This window comes from Mobula hypostoma, chromosome 14, assembly GCF_963921235.1.
Source record: "Mobula hypostoma chromosome 14, sMobHyp1.1, whole genome shotgun sequence".
NCBI classification, from domain to species: Eukaryota; Metazoa; Chordata; class Chondrichthyes; order Myliobatiformes; family Myliobatidae; genus Mobula; species Mobula hypostoma.
In genome coordinates, this window is record NC_086110.1 from 33,341,395 (window position 1) to 33,360,735 (window position 19,341).

Genomic DNA, 19,341 nt, shown 5'->3' on the forward strand with positions numbered 1-19,341 from the left:
GTGAGGCAACACTTCACCTGCAAATCTGTTTGAGTTGTACATTGTATTTGGTGCTCCTAATGCCCCCTCCTCTATTTTGGTGAAACCCAATATAAATTGAGGGACTGCTTTGCCGAGTATCTTCGCTCCATCCACCGAAAGAGGAACTTCCCAGTGGCCAACCATTTAAAATCCTATTCCCATTCCTGTTCCAATATGTTGGTCCATGGCCTCCTCTTTTGCCACAATGGGACCACTCTCAGGGTGGGACAGCAACACCTCATATTTTGTCTGGGTAGCCTCCAACCTGATGGCATGAACATCAATTTCTCCTTCTGGTGAAATCTATTTTCCCTCCCCATTCCCTCTTTTTCCATTCCCCACTCCAGCATCTTAGCTCTTCTCCTCACCTGCCTATCACCTCCCTCTGTTGGCCCTCCTTCTTCCCTTTCTCCTATGGTCCACTCTCCTATCCTATCAGATTCCTTTCCTCCACCTCGTTACCTTTCCCACCCACCTGGCTTTACCTCTAATCTTCTAGCTAGTCATCTGTCCCCTCCCCCCCACCTTTTTATTCTGGTGTCTTCCCCCTTCCTTTCCAGTTCTAAAGAAGGGTCTCAGCCTGAGACAACAACTGTTTATTTATTTCTATAGATACTGCCTGACCTGTTGAATTATGTATCTTGCTCTGGATTTCCAGCATCTGCAGAATCTCTTGTGCTTATGATCCATATTCAATCCTGAGCTCAGGTACTGTCCATGTGGAGTTTGTGTGCTCTCTATGTGACTGTCTCCCCCTCTCCCCCACCCCACCAATTGCTCCAATTTCCTCCACAGGTGTGAGCTTGATAGGTTGATTGACCACAGTAAAACCTCTAGTTGATATTATCTCAACAGTTCTGTGTTTTGGTTTACAACCCCATCCTATTACGGCAATTTTTGGATTGCCAATGGTAGAACATAGATTTTTATTCTCTTCAGCCTGTCAGATGATAGTATTTGTTACTTTAATGGCCAGAAGATCCATTTTATTGAACTGGAAGGAGACCAATCCTTCTACCATATTTCAATGGTTTTGCCTAACTATATTATGTTTAAATTTAGAAAAAATTAGAGGTGACATTTTTGATCCTTGGGTTAAATTTGAAGAGACTTGGAAACCATTTATTCAACATTTTCAGATGATGTAATTTGACCTTTCCAAATCCTTCTTATTAACTTAAAATATATGAATAGAGGAGCAGAGTTGACGACATTATTGAACGTGTTCGATTTAAGATAATGGTCTAGCCTTGTTTTGTTCCGTTTGCTTTTTTGGGTTTAATATTTAGTTCTTTTTTTTGTTTCTTTTTGGGGGTTTTCTTTGTATTTTTTTCTCTTTATTTCTTTTTTCTCTATGATTAATTACATCATGAGTTTGGAAGTCTATTATTCTTGTATTATTTGAAATTTTTTTTGTATATGCTTATTAACAATAAGATTACTCCAATCTCTCTGTATCAACATTGTTATTTTGTTTATAGCTTTGGAAAATTAATAAAAAGATTTAAAAAGAAAGAAAGAAAACTTCTAGTTTGTTGGTGAATAGTATAGTAGAGCACTGTGCAGGCCCTTCAGCATACAATGTTGTGTTGATCTTTTGCTTACTCCAAGATCAATCTAACTCTTCCCTCCTTTATAACCTTCCAATTTTCCTTCATCCATGTGCCTCTCTAAGAGTCTCTTGAATTTCCATAATAATATCTGCTTCTACTACCACCCCTAGCACTGCATTCCACACATCTGTGTAAAAAAACCTGTGACAGCCCCTATACTTTCCTCCTATCACCCTGAAAGTTTTAGTCAAAGCCACCCCGCAAAAAATAAAAAAAACTGGCTGTCCACTTGATCTATGCCACTTATCATCTTACACACTCTATCCAGTGTCCTCTCATTCTTGTTGGTTCCAAATAGAAACACACTAGCTTGCTCAACCTATCCTCATAAGACATGCTCTCTAATGCAGGCAACATCCAGGTTAATCTTCTACACACTCTCTCAAAGCTTCCACATCCTTCCTATAATGATGCAACCAGAACTGGACACAATACTCCAGGTGTAGTCTGACCAAGGTTTTAGAGAGTTGCACCGTTACGTTGAAGCTCTTGAACACAATCCCCCAATTAATGAAGGCCAACATATCATACACCTTCTTAACCATCCCATGAACTTGCATGGCAATTTTTAGAGATCGATAGACATGAACCCCAAGATCCCTCTGTTCCTTCACACTGCTAAGAATCCTGCCATTAACTTTGCACACTGCCATCTGGTTCAACCTTCCAAAGTGCATCATTTCATACTTTGCTGTATTGAACTCCATCTGCAACTTCTTGGTCATCTCTGCATCCTGTATATATCCAATTATAACCAACAACCTTCTATACTATCCACAACATGACCAGCCTCTGTCGTCGGCAAACTTACTAACCCACTCTTCCACTTCCTCTTCTAAATCACTTATCAAAATCAAAAAGAGCAGGTGACCCAGAACAGATCCCTACATGGCACTAGGAGTCATGGACTTCCAGGCAGAATATGGTCCATATACTGGCACTATCTGCCTTCTGTGGGCAAGCCAATACTGAATCCCCACAGTCAAGTTTCCCTGGATCCCATACCTCGAGCTTATATTGTCGAGCACCTTACTAAAATCCTTACGTACATCCACCACTCCATCTTTAACTTATTTTTTCACTTCCTCAGGAGAGTCAATTAAGATTATGAAGCATGACCTTTCCCTCACAAAGACTATAGTTCTCCAAATGCTTGTAAATCCCATCTCTAAGAATCCTCTCCAATAATTTACCCACCACTGACGTAAGACACAACGGTCTATAATTCCCAGGCTTATCCCTATTTTTTGAATCACTTGAGGGGAGATGATGAAAATGTGGGGATAATGGGATTAATATAGAATTAGTATAAATTGGTGGTTAGCTGGCATGGACTTTGTGGGTCAAAGGACCGTGTTCCATGCTGTAATTATAACCATATAACCATATAACAATTACAGCACGGAAACAGGCCATCTCGGCCCTTCTAGTCCGTGCCGACCGCTTACCCTATCCTAGTCCCACCGACCTGCACTCAACCCATAAGCCTCCATTCCTTTCCTGTCCATATATCTATTCAATTTAACTTTAAACGACAACATCGAACCTGCCTCAACCACTTCTGCTGGAAGCTCATTCCACACAGCTGCCACTCTCTGAGTAAAGAAGTTCCCCCTAAACTTTTGTCCTCTAACTCTCAACCCATGTCCTCTTGTTTGAATCTTCCCCACTCTCAATGGAAAAAGTCTAACCACATCAACTCTATCAATCCCCCACATAATTTTAAACACCTCTATCAAGTCCCCCCTCAACCTTCTATGCTCCAAAAAATAAAGACCTAACTTGTTCAACCTTTCTCTGTAATTTAGGAGATGAAACCCAGGCAACATTTTAGTAAACCTCCTCTGTACTCTCTCAATTTTATTGACATCCTTCCTCTAATTTGGTGACCAGAACTGTTCACAATACTCCAGATTTGGACTTACCAATGCCTTATATAAATTCAACATTACATCCCAACTCCTATACTCAATGCTCTGATTAATAAAGGCCAGCAAAGCAAAAGCTTTCTTCACCATCCTATCCACATGAGATTCCATCTTCAGGGAACTATGCACCATTAATCCTAGATCCCTCTGTTCTATAGCATTCTTTAATGCCCTACCATTTACCATGTATGTCCTATTTTGATTAGTTCTACCAAAATGTAACTCCTCACATTTTTCAGCATTAAACTCCATCTGCCATCTTTCAGCCCACTCTTCTAACTGTCCTAAATCTCTCTGCAAGTTTTGAAAACCTACCTCATCATCCACACCACCACCTATCTTAGTATCATCTGCATGCTTACTGATCCAATTTACCACCCCATCATCTAGATCATTAATATATATTACAAACAACATTGGACCCAGTACAGATCCCTGAGGCACACCGCTACACACCGTCTTCCAATCTGACATAGAGTTATCCACCATCACTCTCTGGTGTCTCCCATCTAGCCACTGCTGAATCCTTTTTACTACTTCCATATTAATGCCTAACGATTGAACCTTCCTAGCTAACCTTCCATGTGGGACCTTGTCAAAGGCCTTACTGAAGTCCATGTAGACAACATCCACCGTTTTACCCTCGTCAACTTTCTTAGTAACCTCATCAAAAAATTCAATAAGATTTGTCAAACATGACCTTCCACGCACAAATCCATGTTGACTGTTCCTAATCAGACCCTGTCTATCCAGGTAATTATATATACCATCTCTAAGAATACTTTCCATCAATTTACCCACCACTGACATCAAACTCACAGGCCGATAATTGCCAGGTTTACTCTTAGAACCCTTTTTAAACAATGGAACCACATGAGCAATACGCCAATCCTCTGGCACCATCCTTGTTTCTAATGACATTTGAAATATTTCTGTCAGAGCCCCTGCTATTTCCACACTAACTTCCCTCAAGGTACTAGGGAAAATTCTCTATGATTTTATGACCATCATTACCAAATGCCCCCAATTCTTTCGTTAAATTGTATCGTTATTCTCATTCATTCATCTTCCCTTTCCTTTCTTGTTAAAAACTATTCGTTATTCGTTTTCTGGGATCCAGGCAGCATAGGTAAGGTCAGCAAGCATTGCCCATCCTTAATTCCCTTTATGAAGATGGTGGTGAGCTCCCTTCCTGAACCGCTGAAGTCCTTTTGTGAAGGCTGTTGTTAGATAGGGAGACCCAATGATGATGATGGGAAGGCAGTATACGTTGAAGTCAGAATGGAGTGCAATGGAGTGAGCACTGCAGGAATAGTAGAAATCTTGAGCAACTCACACAAAATTTTGGAGGAACTCAGCAGGTTCTGTAGCAGCAATGGAGAGGAATGAACAGTTGACAGTTAAGGCCGAGACCCCTCATCAGATGATGAAAATCTGATAACAAGTCCTGAAGAGCCTCATCCCAAAAAAGTCAACTGTTTGTTCCTCTCCATAGATGCTGTCTACCTTGCTGAGTTTCTCCAGTATTTTGCGTGTGTTTGAAAGCTGTACACTTGTCACAATAAACCTGAAAATTTCAGAAATATCGCTATGGACCATTCTTAGCAAGCTCCCAAGATTAACAATTGAATAATAATGGAAGTCCCAATAATTGTCAACTGTGCTGCTGAGAAGTTGCAGTTTGGAAGACAAGGTATTATCATTGTGAATGGTTGTGGAATATGAATATGGGAAAATGAAATTTGCAGATTGGTGTCACATATAACATCAGATCAGTTCCTCCATACTTTCAGTGGAATTACCCAGGGAGTGTGAAATAACGGCTTTACAGTTTATGGTTAAATAGGGACAAGTAATCCTTTGTGGGATCACAGATGCGTTATCTCCCCCTCTTCAGTTTCAGTTCCATTGGGGAGGCTGTAGCTAAAGAGGACAGGGATTGATGTATTTGAGGACATTAAGCAATGAAAGTTCAACTATTATGCAATAGAAGGGGATTATAGATTTTGAAGTACCGCAGATCGCTGTTATCACAGAGGATTAAACATGTGATTGATATCTTGTGTTAAAGGTCACCCATTAATCATACTTTATTGTGCTATGTTGTCACCAGTCTTCTCTCTGGAGAGTCATCTGATGAAGATTTCATATGGAATATTGGACAATCTGTTGACTTTATGATGTGGAGAGAGCTTCTACTGAAGATTCCTTCCAGAGCCCTAGAAAATAAATTTAATCAGGACAGAAAACATATTTTACTGTAGCAGCCTGACTTTGATTAGCCATGGTGAAAATGATATCTTCAACTTTCATATACTGGTTTATCCCAAGAACTTTGAAAAATCAATGGCCTCCAACTTCTCAGGAACTGCCAGAATTTCTTAGCAGAAATATAGGAAAAATCCATTGATACAGCATACTCAGAACTTTTATACGTCAGAGTGGTAGATTTCCTGGTGATTAGATGGTATTCCTAAGGCCCCACGCCTCCAGGTTCAGGAGTAGCTACTTTCCCACGTCCATCAGGTTGTTGAACTGACCAACACAACGTTAATACTACCTCAGCACCAGAACACTGTGGACTGCTTCTTCAAAGGTTCGTTTATTATTATCAGACCATTTAACCGTATACAACTCTGAAATTTGCATTCTCCCGATAGCCACAAAACTAAGAAAGAGCATTAAAGGCATTCGGAGAGAAGCATCACACCCCGCCCCATGCAAAAAAAGAACAGTGTCCCGATCATCAACCCTCAAAACTGCCCTCCCTCCGCACAACATGGAACAGGAACATCAACCCCCAAAAACAGCCTCTCCCCTGCACAAAAAAGCTAACAGAACACAGCAGAACTTCAACCCTCAAACACTCTCCCCTCTCACAACAAAGTGAAAAAGGAACAGGTGATAAAAAGCCCAGAATATAAAAACTATAAGTCTGATAAAGTCCTCAGTGCATAAATGCAGTAGTCCAATCCATAAACACAGAACCACAATACCATCCTATGATATCACAGACATTCAATGAAAGAGAGAGACTCCCAGACACCACACGAGGCAGAGAGGCCGACTTGCCTGCCACACGAACCACGCAGCAATAGGCTGCTCACAGATTCTTTCTCTGGCCGTGATCAAAATGAAGGCAGCCAGCATTGAACTCTTCCGCATTCTCCTCGATGTCTCAATCTTCCTTAATGCTTTACTCGGCGATTATTGGATGCTTTAACCGGTGAAATGGAGTTGAACATTGCCTTGAAGTTTCTTCGCATCGAGGCTGTTTGAGTACGCGCTCGCTTCCTGGAAGATTCTCGGAGACAGAAAACCGCTGGATCTCTCAAATAATCTCCAAATTGTAAATTGTGGGGTCTAACAGTCCCAGAACACATTTAAGATGAAAAACAGATGTAAAGGAAGTAAAAAAAAAATTTTGTGTATTATCTGAAAGATGTCAAACGAAGGAACATTGTATGCTAGTGCCATCTTAACTGGAAGATGATCTCTTACAAGGACTTGTATCTGTTTTTTTTTAACACTAATATTTCTCTTGTTCTGTGTAATCTTTTTCTCCCTTCTCTGTCTTGTATAATTGATGTTCTGTGTGTTGATATCTGAACAAACATCCCCGTGATGCTGTTGCAAGCAAATTTTTCATTTTACCTGCACCTGACAGTGTTTGTGCATATGAAATAAGCTTAACTTAAAACCTCAGTGATTCCATTCATTTTTATCATGTAGAAATTACATACCAGGATAATTAGCTCTTAGCAAACCTGGTATGTTTAAAGGTAGTGCAGGAAACAGGGCCCCAGGGAGTTTAAAAAGAGTAAGGGAGCATGGAGCAGGGGAGGTACAACTTGCGAGCCAGATGCAAAACTACCAGGATTTCTGATCAACTGGATAGAAGTTTATCAAAATTACATCTCATCATTTGGGATTCCTGAATTTACAGAATTGGTCTTCAGGCAATTTTGCGAACTCCCCCTCCCCCACCCACCCCACTCACACCTGGGTCCCAGTGGTGGAGTGTGAACATGCAGCAATTATGCAACAGTTCCACTGGGAATAACACACACAAAATGCCGGAGAAACTCAGCAGGTCAGGCAGCATCTACGGAGAGGAATAAAAAATTGACATTTCTGGCTGAGACCCTTCATCGGGCCTTCCTTTCCGGACCTGATGAAGGGTCTTGGCCCAAAACGTTGATTGTTTATCCCTTTCCATAGATTCTGCCTGAGCTGCTGCTGAGTTCCTCTGGCATTTTGTATGTGTTACTCTGGACTTCTAGCACTTGCAGAATCTCTTGTGTTTACGATTTGCAGTGCCACTGGGAAATCTGTCATCTGACTTGTGCTAGGAACAGCAAACCCATTCATCTGAAGAGCATGGAATGACTGCAAATAGGAGAGGACAAGACCTGATGCAAAGTTTTGGCCTGAAATACCGACAATTCATTTCCTTCCACAGATACTGCTCAACTTCTGAGTTCTTCCGGGAAAATAGGTTTTACTCCAGATTCCAGCATATGCAGCCTTTTGTTCCTCCAGGGTAAGTACATTACCGATTTTGAATGAATTGAATTTGTTTTAATATTTTTAATGTGTTTTCAATTGATTAAATTTTAATTCTTTTCTGAAATGATTTGAATAATTTCTGGTACTTCAATTATTTAGCCCATGATTTTTTTTAATATTAAGTGTTTCTGAATGCCTGTGGAATACTTTACCCTGCTGTAGAAAGTTTATTTTCAGCAGTTTCAAGGGAAGAGCTTGCTTTTCTTTGCACCTCTCAATGGTTCCCACAGGACAGCTCCTTGCATTTTGGATCAAGATGACTTTGAACAGAAAGTCTTCACTGGTGGGTCCAGAAAAGATAAATCTGTACTTCAACTGGATTTTTCATTAATCTCCATTTTAATCACTGCTTCACATCCTACATATCTCTAATTGGTTTTGAATATAAAGGTTTGAGTTGACCTTTTCTTATCCCTCTGGCAATAGACATTGTAACTTAAGTGAAAATTCTGTAGGTGCAGAACAACGATCACGTTTAAATGTGCACTGTCAACCATGTTCTAAACACTGATAACCTGGCCAGTGATTTGGTATCTCTTGAAATGTCTTTTTATATGCAGAAATTGTATTTTGTTCCCAATAATATGTGGTTGTTCCTGGAGTAATTTCTTCCATGTTTAGTATCTTCAGTTTTACAACTGAATCTGCATAAACAGTGAGTAAGTGTATTTTAGAAGTGAGTCTGCTGGAACTGTGACTATATGTACGCGCTGTTGGTAAAATGGGTCAATTGGATTTGGCCTACCACCGAAGCTGGTGTTTGCCTAATCTGGTTCACTTGAACTGGGTGTAATAAATCCTATGTGATAGTTGTGGATCTGTGCAACAGGATTATTTGATAGTGATGTTCAAGAGGCTTTTCGATGGGCCCATGCATTTGCAGGGACGGAGGTGGGAGTGGGGGGTGATCTGGATCATATGTAGGCAGAAGGGATTAGTTTAATCTGGCATCATACTCAGCACACACAGATGAGGGTTGTTCTTGAGCTCTACTGTTCTGTTTCTTGAATTGCATTGACACCTATCCATCAATGTAGAGGTGTTGATGATGGAGAAACAATGAACAAAGCACTGTACAAAATATAGAACAATTTTGATTTCTTCCTTCTTTGCACTTTTTAAGCAGACAAAGTATGTCTAAGTTCTGACAAATCGTTTTCTGTCTCAATACAGAGCAGATAAGGCTCATGAAAGTTCGGCATTTACCAGGTTTTGTTCATTTTATTGAGATACAGCATGGAATAGGCCCTTCCAACCTATCGAGCCACGCTGCCGAGCAATCTCCCGATTTAATCCTAGCCTAATTACGGGGCACTTCACAATGACCAATAACCTACCAACCAGTACGTCTTTGGACTGTGAGAGGAAACCGGAGTACCTGGACAAATCCCACGCGGTGCAAGCTCCTGACAAGCGGTGGTGGGAATTGAACTGAATTGAACAGCAAACTCTCCTCATATGTTCATCTTTTCAATCCAGGACTCATTCTCGTGAACAACTTCTGGATCCTTTCCAATGCTATACATCTTTTTGAAGATAAGGGGCCCAAAACTGTTCACAATACTCATGCAATTTGACCAATCTCTACTTAAGCCTCAGCATTACATCCTGCTCTTATATTCTTGTCCTCTCGAAATGAATGCTAACATTTCATTTGCCTTCCATGCCACCAACATAACCTGCAAGTTAACCTTCAGGGAATCCTCAACAAGGACATCCAATCCCTTTGTACTTCTGAATCTTTAAGTTTCTTCCCATTTAGAAAATAGTCTTATGCCTTTATTCCTATGACCAAATTGCATGACATACACTTCCCTAAATTATATTCCATCTGCCATTTCTTTGCCCATTCTCCTCATCTGTCTAAGTCTTTCTGTAGACCCTGCTTCCTCAGTATTACCTACCCCTCCACCTATCTTTGTATCATCATCTGTGGAATGTTCTGCCTCAGAAGGCAGTGGAGGCTAATTCTCTGGATGCTTTCAAGAAAGAGTTAGATAGAGCTCTATAGATAGAGCTGATAGCAGAGTCAAGGGATATGGGGAGAAGGCAGGAATGGGGTACTGATTGTGGATGATCAGCCATGATCACAGTGAATGGCGGTGCTGGCTTGAAGGGCCAGATGGCCTACTCCTGCACCTATTGTCTATTGAACCCGAGTAGCCTGCGCTGTGTTAATCTCTATGCTACCATGCCACCCAGATTATTTTAATACTGATTAGATGCAGTTTGGCTTTTGGTAGGTCTGCATTCTGACTAAATAGGTAAGATGTTTATGTAAATGGTATTCACATATTTCCTGTGTACTTGTATGGAGAGAATAGCAAGCAGGTGATTATTTTAATATTTATGGGACTTCTATAAAATGTTACCATTTTTTGACCAGACTCATCTTGCTTCATATAGACTGAGAACTTATTTCATGAATAATGAACTAAGGACATGTAGAAGTACCAGCAAAGATTTATCTCACCTGTATTTTGACAAGCTTTGTACTTTTTAAAAAAAAAACTCAACAGAATTATTTAAAACTCATGAATATTTAAGTATATATGTGGGAGTTGCTAAGTTTGTAAGTCAACAAACAGTTCCCATGTTCTGAATAAACTGTGTTGCCTGAGGTAGAGTGTTTTAAGTGTGAAGAAGAATTCATTTTTACTGACAGCAGTTCTAGCTGTCTGGGCTTCCATTTGGAAAATGACCCAGTGACATGGTTTGCTTCAATGATGTGATGTTATCATGGGAGTAGTATATTGATTATTGATTAATGATAATTGATTATTAGATTTCATTACAGCTGAAGGCCTTTTGCAGCATTGTTGAAATTCTAGGATAGCAATGTTTAAGCTGTGAATCAAATATTAGGCATTCGTTTTTCTCCTTACATGTAACAGCATACCTTTGATATCAGGTGGATGGCTACTGGAAAAAGGAAGGGAAGAACATTAGGCTTGGTATAAACCAGAAACATGACGCCTGGAATCTGGAGCAAGAGCAAGCTAACTACTGGAGAAGCCCAATGGGTCAAGCAACAGCTGTGCAGCAAAAGGTGAATTGACATTTTGGGTTGCAACCCTGCATCAGGGCTGACAGTGTGGAGTGACAGTATAAAGAGTGCGAGGGGAGGGTGAAAGGTGGAGGACGTTGGGCAAATGGAGCCGGAAGAGGGAGGGCGACGAGGAGTAAGGAGATAGAAACTGGTGAGTTTCAAGTGCCAATGGATAAGGGAAAAAAATTTAGGCAGTACATCCATGTATTGGAGGGGAGGAGGGGGAGTTTGTTAGGGATGGAAGCTACATGGTGGTAAGTGCAGAAAGATTACAGAAGGAATTCTGCCCACTTGGCTCCAGTTGTTCTTTTATATAACTATCTCCATCTATCATGTACCAGTCTCTATCTCTAAGCTCCCCTACCCCCCTCCACCTGGCTCCTTCGGTCTACCACCCCTACCTCAACTGTCTTTCTGTGCTTGTGATTACATTTTGCTCCCACTATTTTTTTTTAAACTTTAAGCTGGAATCCCTGCCTTTGAAATGCTACATTTATTTCTGGACAGAAACTCTGGAACTCTTGAACATCTTCATCTTGCACTTATACATTTCCAAAACCTAGCCAAGTCTTTGATCTGTTATTTGATTGCAAACAATTAATCTGTTGAAATAACTCTTTAGCGCCACTGCAGCCAATTCATTTCCAGTTCGATAGCTGCTATCTTCTGGGCAATTACTTGCCCTGCTTCATTACTGAGATGTACATCTACATGGCATTCAAAGTTCTGATTAAAAAAACTGCCTCATATACATCTGAAGAACATTCAATCTACCTTGGGTAAATTGCACCACAATTCCAGCTTCATTACCACTGTAAACTGACAAAGCAAATCTCTCAGAATATCCACAAGTCTCATCCTTGATCTCCTTGACATGATTTTTTACTGAACTCCTGAGAGAGTAATTAAAACATTATTTCTTAATTTCACTCTGACAGAAATGGTCTGAATGCCACTTTGTGAAACTGTTCCTTGCTATGCTTGTAATTTTGTCTTTTATTACATAAATGCTATCATTTTTTACTTCATCACCTCCCTTAAATTTTTACAGGGATGCTCGACAGTATATCTGGTGTCCCAGGTCAAGTATCTATCAGTATTAAGCCACTAATATTTTCACTTGGATTTAATAGCTTCAGGCAGAAAACTATTCCATCAATTTCCTTGTCCACTGGCAAAGGATCAAAAACAGCCCACTTTAATGGCTAGATCTCATTTAAACCCAGCAAATAATTTATTTTGGATGGGAAGCAGCAGCAAACAGGAAGGTATGGAGGCTGCCACTAACATTCGGTGTGCGATTGGCTACTAAAATGACACTGAAGAGAAAGAACAGGCATGGTCTAGATGAATGGGACGGTAAGCACAGAGGGGCAAATCATCCATTCTTTCTTTTCCTTCGTTCACTATCTCTTTAAACCCGTGTTTGGAACCCAAGGATCAAGGCCATCTGCTGCAGGGATTTGTTGCCTTTTAAATTGCTTTAATTTATGCCGAATTTTCTCTCTCTTAATCTTGATTACCTTCAGTTCCTCACTTGTTCATCTCTTGTTACCCTAGGTTACACGGTATTATTTGTGTTTTACTGATACAAAGCATTTGCAAAATATCTCTGACATTTCCTTATTCCCCATTATGTCTCCTATATCTGCACCCAAATGACTTTTAACGCTTGCTTTGCTTTTGTACACATAAAAATGCTCCAGTTATTTTTGCAGTTCTTACTAATTTAATTTTGTATTGTTCCTTCACAGCAATAATTTAGGCATCCACTCTAGTTCCTAAATTTTATTGAATTCTCAGACTTGCTACTCTGCCTGGCAGCACTTTAACCCTTTTCCATAAAATCACTTTATCATCAACATTCTTCCTGTGAAAATTCACTTCTCAGTAGAATTAATATTTTTTGGGAATAAAAGAATATTTATTTGATTGTTTGCTGCTGTGAATGAAATTATGGTGTAATTTACAAATCAGGCAAGTTCCTCTTCACAAATATGGATTTAATTTAAAAACTCAACTTTTAAGTTACCATAAACAACCTTAACATAAACTTCTGTCCTACTCTGATCATTTTACTCATGGGATTAATTACTTAGAGATTACTAATTTGCTCTTACTGATCGTACAAGGTGAAATGTAAAATAGCCACCCCACTTGTTTTTATTCAAGAGGCTTTTTTTGGATACATTCAGTGAACCTGCTCTCCAGTTGTTTTTTTTTAACAATTGATTTGGACATGTTTTCTCTGCCTTTTCTGCTCCGCACTGGGATATTTAATTCCTAACCTTGGTCACCATGCAACCATATCTCTGGAATGATAGTTAGATCATACTTATTTCTCTTTGCCATTAATTCTTCTTTGTTGTTACAAATACAGTGCGCATTCAGATAAAACCCCTTTATTTCAATCCTTTACAATTTTTCCTTGACTCAGCCTTGTTCATTGACGTTTCATGGTCATTAAACACACAGTCCCTTCCCTTGACATTTTGTTTATCATTAATCATACTGCTTTTTTTATTCTCTGACTTTTTAAATCTTTTAGCTGACTTACCCCACTTCCTTTCTTGATTATTCAGTTTTATTCTGAAAGCTACAGGCCCCTGTTTGACGTGATAATCTCGACCTGTGGAGTTACGTATCTTTAATAAGGTGAAAGAAGTTAAGATGTCTGTATGGTATGGGTGATGCTTGTGTAATCTTAGTTCTTTCCTGTCTACTCCATCCTACTTGTGTTGTTATATGCATGTGCTGATCATCGCACAATATCAATACACTAACGTACACCCTCTCTCTATCTCTCTTTGCCTGCCTCTATTTTCATCTCTCTCTAACTCTCCCCAACCTTGAGCACACACTCTGAGATGTTTACCAGAAGAAATTGCTGAAACACTGAGCACATTTGTGTGTGGAACAGTCCCAGCTTTAAGCACCCACCTGAAGATCGGAGCTTCAACAAGGTGACATGCATGAAGTTGCTTAACAAGAGCCCATTGCGTTACAGGAAAGATGCTAGCATGAACAGAGCATTGGCTGACTGGCAAGGGTCAAAGAGTGGGAATGAAGGGAGCCTTTTTCTGGTCGGCTGCTGGTGACTAGTGGTGTTCCACAGGGGTCTGCATTGGGACCACTTCTTTTTACGTTATATGTCAATGATTTGGATGGAATTGATGGCTTAGTGGCAAAGTTTGCAGATGATACGAAGAAAGGTGGAGGGGCAGGCAGTTTTGAGGAATCAGAGAAGCTATAGAAGGACTTAGACAGATTAGGAGAATGGGTAAAGAAATAGCCTATGGAATATAGTGTCGGGAAGTATATGGTCAAGCACTTTGGTAGAAGAAATAAAAACGTAGTCTTTTTTCTAAATGAAGAGAAAATTTTAAAAATCTGACACGCAAAGGGACGAGGGAGTCCTTGTGCTGGATTCCCTTAAGGGTAATTTGTAAGTTGAGTCTGTGGTGAGGAAGCAAATGCTATGTTATCATTCATTTTGAGAGGACTAGAATATAGATGCACTGGAGAGGCCTCACTTTGAGTATTGTGAGCGACTTTGGGCCCCTTATCTAAGAAAGGATGTACTGACATTGGAGAGGATTCAAAGGAGGTTCACAAAAATGATTCCCAGTTTGAAACAGCATCCATAGGAAGAAGCACAGTCGACGTTTCGGACCAAGACCCTTTGTTAGGACTCAGGGTCTTTGCAAAGGGTCTCGGCCCGAAAAGACGACTGTGCTTCTTCCTATGGATGCTGTCTGACCTGCTGCGTTCCACCAGCATTTTGTGTGTGTTGCTTGAATTTCCAGCATCTGCAGATTTCCTCGTGTCCCAGTTTGAAAGATTTGTCATATGAAGAGTATTTGATGGTGCTGGACCTCCACTCACTGCATTTCATAAGAATGATGGGTGACCTCATTGAAACCTATCAAATGTGGAACGGCTTCAATACAGTGAACGTAGAGAGATTGTTTCCTATTTTGGAGTAGTCTAAGACCAGAGGACACAGCCTTAGAATGGAGATGAGAAGGAATTTCTTCAGTCAGATAGTGGTGAATCTGTGGAATTCGTTGCCACAGGCAGCTGTGGAGGCCCAGTCTTTATGTATATTTAAGGCAGAGGCTGATAGATTCTTGATTGGCCAGGGCATGAAGGGATATGGGGAGAAGGCAGAAGACTAGGGCTGAGAGGGAAAGTTGGATCACCCATGATGAAATGGTCCTACCATGAAATTAAACTACCATTCAGGGCCCTAAACAGTCCTTCCAGGTGAGGCGACACTTCACCTGTGAGTATGTTGGGGTCATTTACTGTGTTTGGTGCTCCTGGTGTGGCTTCCTTTATATTGGTGAGACCCAACGCATATTGGGAGACCGCATCGCCAAGCATCTATACTCTGTCCGCCAAAACAAACAGGATCTTCCAGTGGCCACCCATTTTAATTCCACTTCCCATTCCCATTCTGATATGTCCATCCATGGCCTCCTCCACTGTCATGATGAGGCCACACTTAGGATGGAGGAACAACACCTTATATTCCGTTTGGGTAGACTCTAACCTGATGGCATGAACACCGATTTCTCAAACTTCCGGTAATGTCTTCCCCCCCCCCCGCCCCACCCCCTCCTTCTCCATTCCCTATCCCCTTTTCCCTCTTACCTTATCTCCTTGCCTGCTCATCGCCTCCCTCTGGTGCTCTTCCCCCTTTTTCTTTCTTCCATGGCCTTCTGTCTCTTCCACTAATCAACTTCCCAGCTCTTTCCCCTCCCCCTAACTTTTAAATGTACTCCTCAGCTTTTTCTCTCCCGTTCTGCGGAAAGGTCTCAGCGCGAAATGTCGATTGTATTTTTTCCCATAGATGCTGCCTGGCCTGCTGAGTTCCTCCAGCATTTTTTGTGTGTGTTTCTTGGATTTCCAGCAGCTGCAGACTTTGTCTTGTTTGTCACGAAATGGTGGTGCAGAGTTGGTGGGTCAAATGCCTAAATCTGTTGTTATATCTTATATCTTAAGCTCTAACTATTTTTCACCAAGTGTTCCTTTGATCAGCATCCACAGACTGAGGTCCTAATTACACACTGTTGGCTCCACTAAGTCAACCATGTGACCTGCCGGACTCCAGAAACAAACTCTTTTCAGGAATTTTCATGGGAACAGATTTACTAGGTGAACAGATGAAATGGATCAGAATTGCACACACACAGATTCCTGAGGACTCCTTGTCTATCTCTGTTTAAAGTGGAGATGGAGTGTTCAGGATGCCAGAGAGAGCCATGAATCCATGCTGTGGGTGGAGCTAGAGGCAGATTGAGTGCACCATCTTACCAATGCCCACTGGGCATCAGCCATGGCAGATTTTACGTGTCTCAAACTGGCCTAACAGTCACCTCAGAGTGGAAACGAGTCATCCTCAATCCCAAGGGGATGCTAAGAAAGAAGCTTCCTTGAACTTTGGGAAGCTGACATATGATTTGTTGAATGCAAAAGGTGAGCACGTATGATAGACCTCATTAATGCTGTACTAATTAACCCCAAACTTCAGGAAATAGGCTACTGGTGGATCCCCAAACCAGCTGGGAATAAATATGCTAAAAGAAGTTGTACTTTGATTGTCAAATTCAATTTCTTTAGATATCTTTCAGGTCCACTTTCACTCTTTCTTGGGGCTGCAAGTTATTGCAGGCCAGTTTTGTATTTGGTGGTCTTGAAGTGATTGTAAAATTAAATTGGCAATATGAGTGCACTGTCTATCTCTCTGGCCACCCAGTCAAATCGTGAAGGAGAGAGGAGGTTACTCGCAGGTCCATGAGTGAGATTTTAAAAAAGGAGCATTCCTGTGTGTTGGGTGCTTTTCCGGTGGCCCAGTCAAATCGGGAACAAGAGAGGAGGCTACTCCCAGGTCCATGAATGAGATTTGAAGAAGGAGATCACAGCTTTTGTCATTCTCTGGCGGCCTAGTCGAATTGCAATTTATTAGCAAAGCAAATAAAAATAATGCAGGGACAAGCAGAGTTCCCATTGTGAGAGTGGACCAGTGTTGGAGTGTGGAGGCTTTGGCTCATCAGGCTTGGGTGAGAACAGGCTTAGGCAAGGTAAGTATCGTCTAAGTTTCTTCTTCGTCTCTAAGTACATATTTAGTGCAGCGACGATGGCTTCAGGGGCAACGTTGTGTTCTTTGTATGAAATGGGAGAATTCTGGGAGGCCTCCAGCCTCCCGGATAACTACATCTGTAAACATAGAAACATAGAAAACAGGTGAAGGAGTAGGCTATTCGGCCCTTCAAGCCTGCACCGCCATTCAGTACAATCATGGCTGATCATCCAACTCAGAACCCTGTACCTGCCTTCTCTCCATACCCCCTGATCCCTTTAACCACAAGGGCCATATCTAACTCCCTCTTAAATATAACCAATGAACTGGCCTCAACTGTTTCCTGTGGCAGAGAATTCCACAGATTCACCACTCTCTGTGTGAAGAAGTTTTTCTTCATCTTGGTCCTAAAAGGCTTCCCCTTTATCTTCAAACTGTGACCCCTCGTTCTGGACTTCCCCAATATTGGGAACAATCTTCCTGCATCTAGCTTGTCCAATCCCTTTAGGATTTTATACGTTTCAATCAGATCCCTCCTCAATCTTCTAAATTCCAGAGAGTATAAGCCTAGTCGATCCAATCTTTCATCATATGAAAGTCCTACCATCCCAGGAATCAATCTGGTGAACCTTCTTTGTACTCCCTCTATGGCAAGAATGTCTTTCCTCAGATTAGGGGACCAAAACTGCACACAAGGCCTTGTACAACTGCAGTAGTACCTCCCTGCTCCTGTACTCAAATCCTCTTGCTATGAATGCCAGCATACCATTCGCCTTTTTCACCGTCTGCTGTACCTGCATGCCCACTTTCAATGACTACTGGTCTCGTTGCATCTCCCCTTTTCCTAATCAGCCACCATTCAGATAATAATCTGTTTTCCTGTTCTTGCCACCAAAGTGAATAACGTCACATTTATCCAGGTTAAATTGCATCTGCCATGAATTTGCCCACTCACCTAACCTATCCAAGTCTCCCTGCATCCTCCTCACAGCTAACACTGCCACCCAGCTTTGTGTCATCCGCAAACTTGGAGATGCTGCATTTAATTCCCTCGTCTAAGTCATTAATATATATTGTAAACAACTGGGGTCCCAGCACTGAGCCTTGCAGTACCCCACTGTACCTGTGCACCAAGCTGCAGCTCCTCAGAGAATGTATTGAGGAACTAGAACTGCATCATGATGCCCTTCAGCCCATGTGGAAAGCTGAAGAGGTAAGAGATAGGAGCTACAGGGAGGTGGTCACCCCTGAGTTGCAGGAGGCAGGTACCTGGGTGACTGCCAGGAGAAGGAAGGGAAATGGACAGTCAGCACAGAGCACCTCTGTGGCCATTCCCATCATTAACAAGTATACTGCTTTGGATTCTGTTCGAGGGGACGACTTACCAGGGGAAGCTGCAGCGGTCAGGTCTCTGACCCTGTGGCTCAGAAGGGAAGGGGGGAAAGAGGACTGCAATACTGACGGGGAATTCCATTGTTAGAGGAGTAGACTCAAGATTAAAGGACACCTGGATGGACATCTGTTAGGGGACGTGATAGAGACACCCAGATGGTATGTTGATTCCCAGGATCCAGAGTCAGGGATGTCTCAAATCAGGTGCACAGCATTCTAAAGGGGGAAGGTAAGCAGCCAGAAGTCTTGGTACATATTGGCACCAAGGATATCGGTAGGAAAAGGGATGAGGTCCTGAAGAGCGAATTTAGGGAGCTAGGTAGAAAGCTGAAAAGCAGGACCCCAAGGATAGTAATCTCTGGATTGCTGCTTGTGCCACACACCAATGATGGTAAGAATAGGATGATTTGGCAGAGTGATGTGTGGCTGAGGTACTGATGCAGGGGACAGGGGTTCAGATTTCTGCATCAGTGGGATCTCTTCAGGAGAAGGTATGACCTGCAGAAAAGGGATAGGTTATACTTCAACCCAAGAGGGACCAATATGCTTGTGGGCAGGTTTGCTAGAGTTGTTGCAGAGCATTTAAACTGATTTGGCAGCGGGATGGGAAACAGTGATAGGGCTGAGGATGGAGCAGTTGGTATATGGTTCAGGAAGTAGCAGTGTGTAGTGAGACTCTCAGGA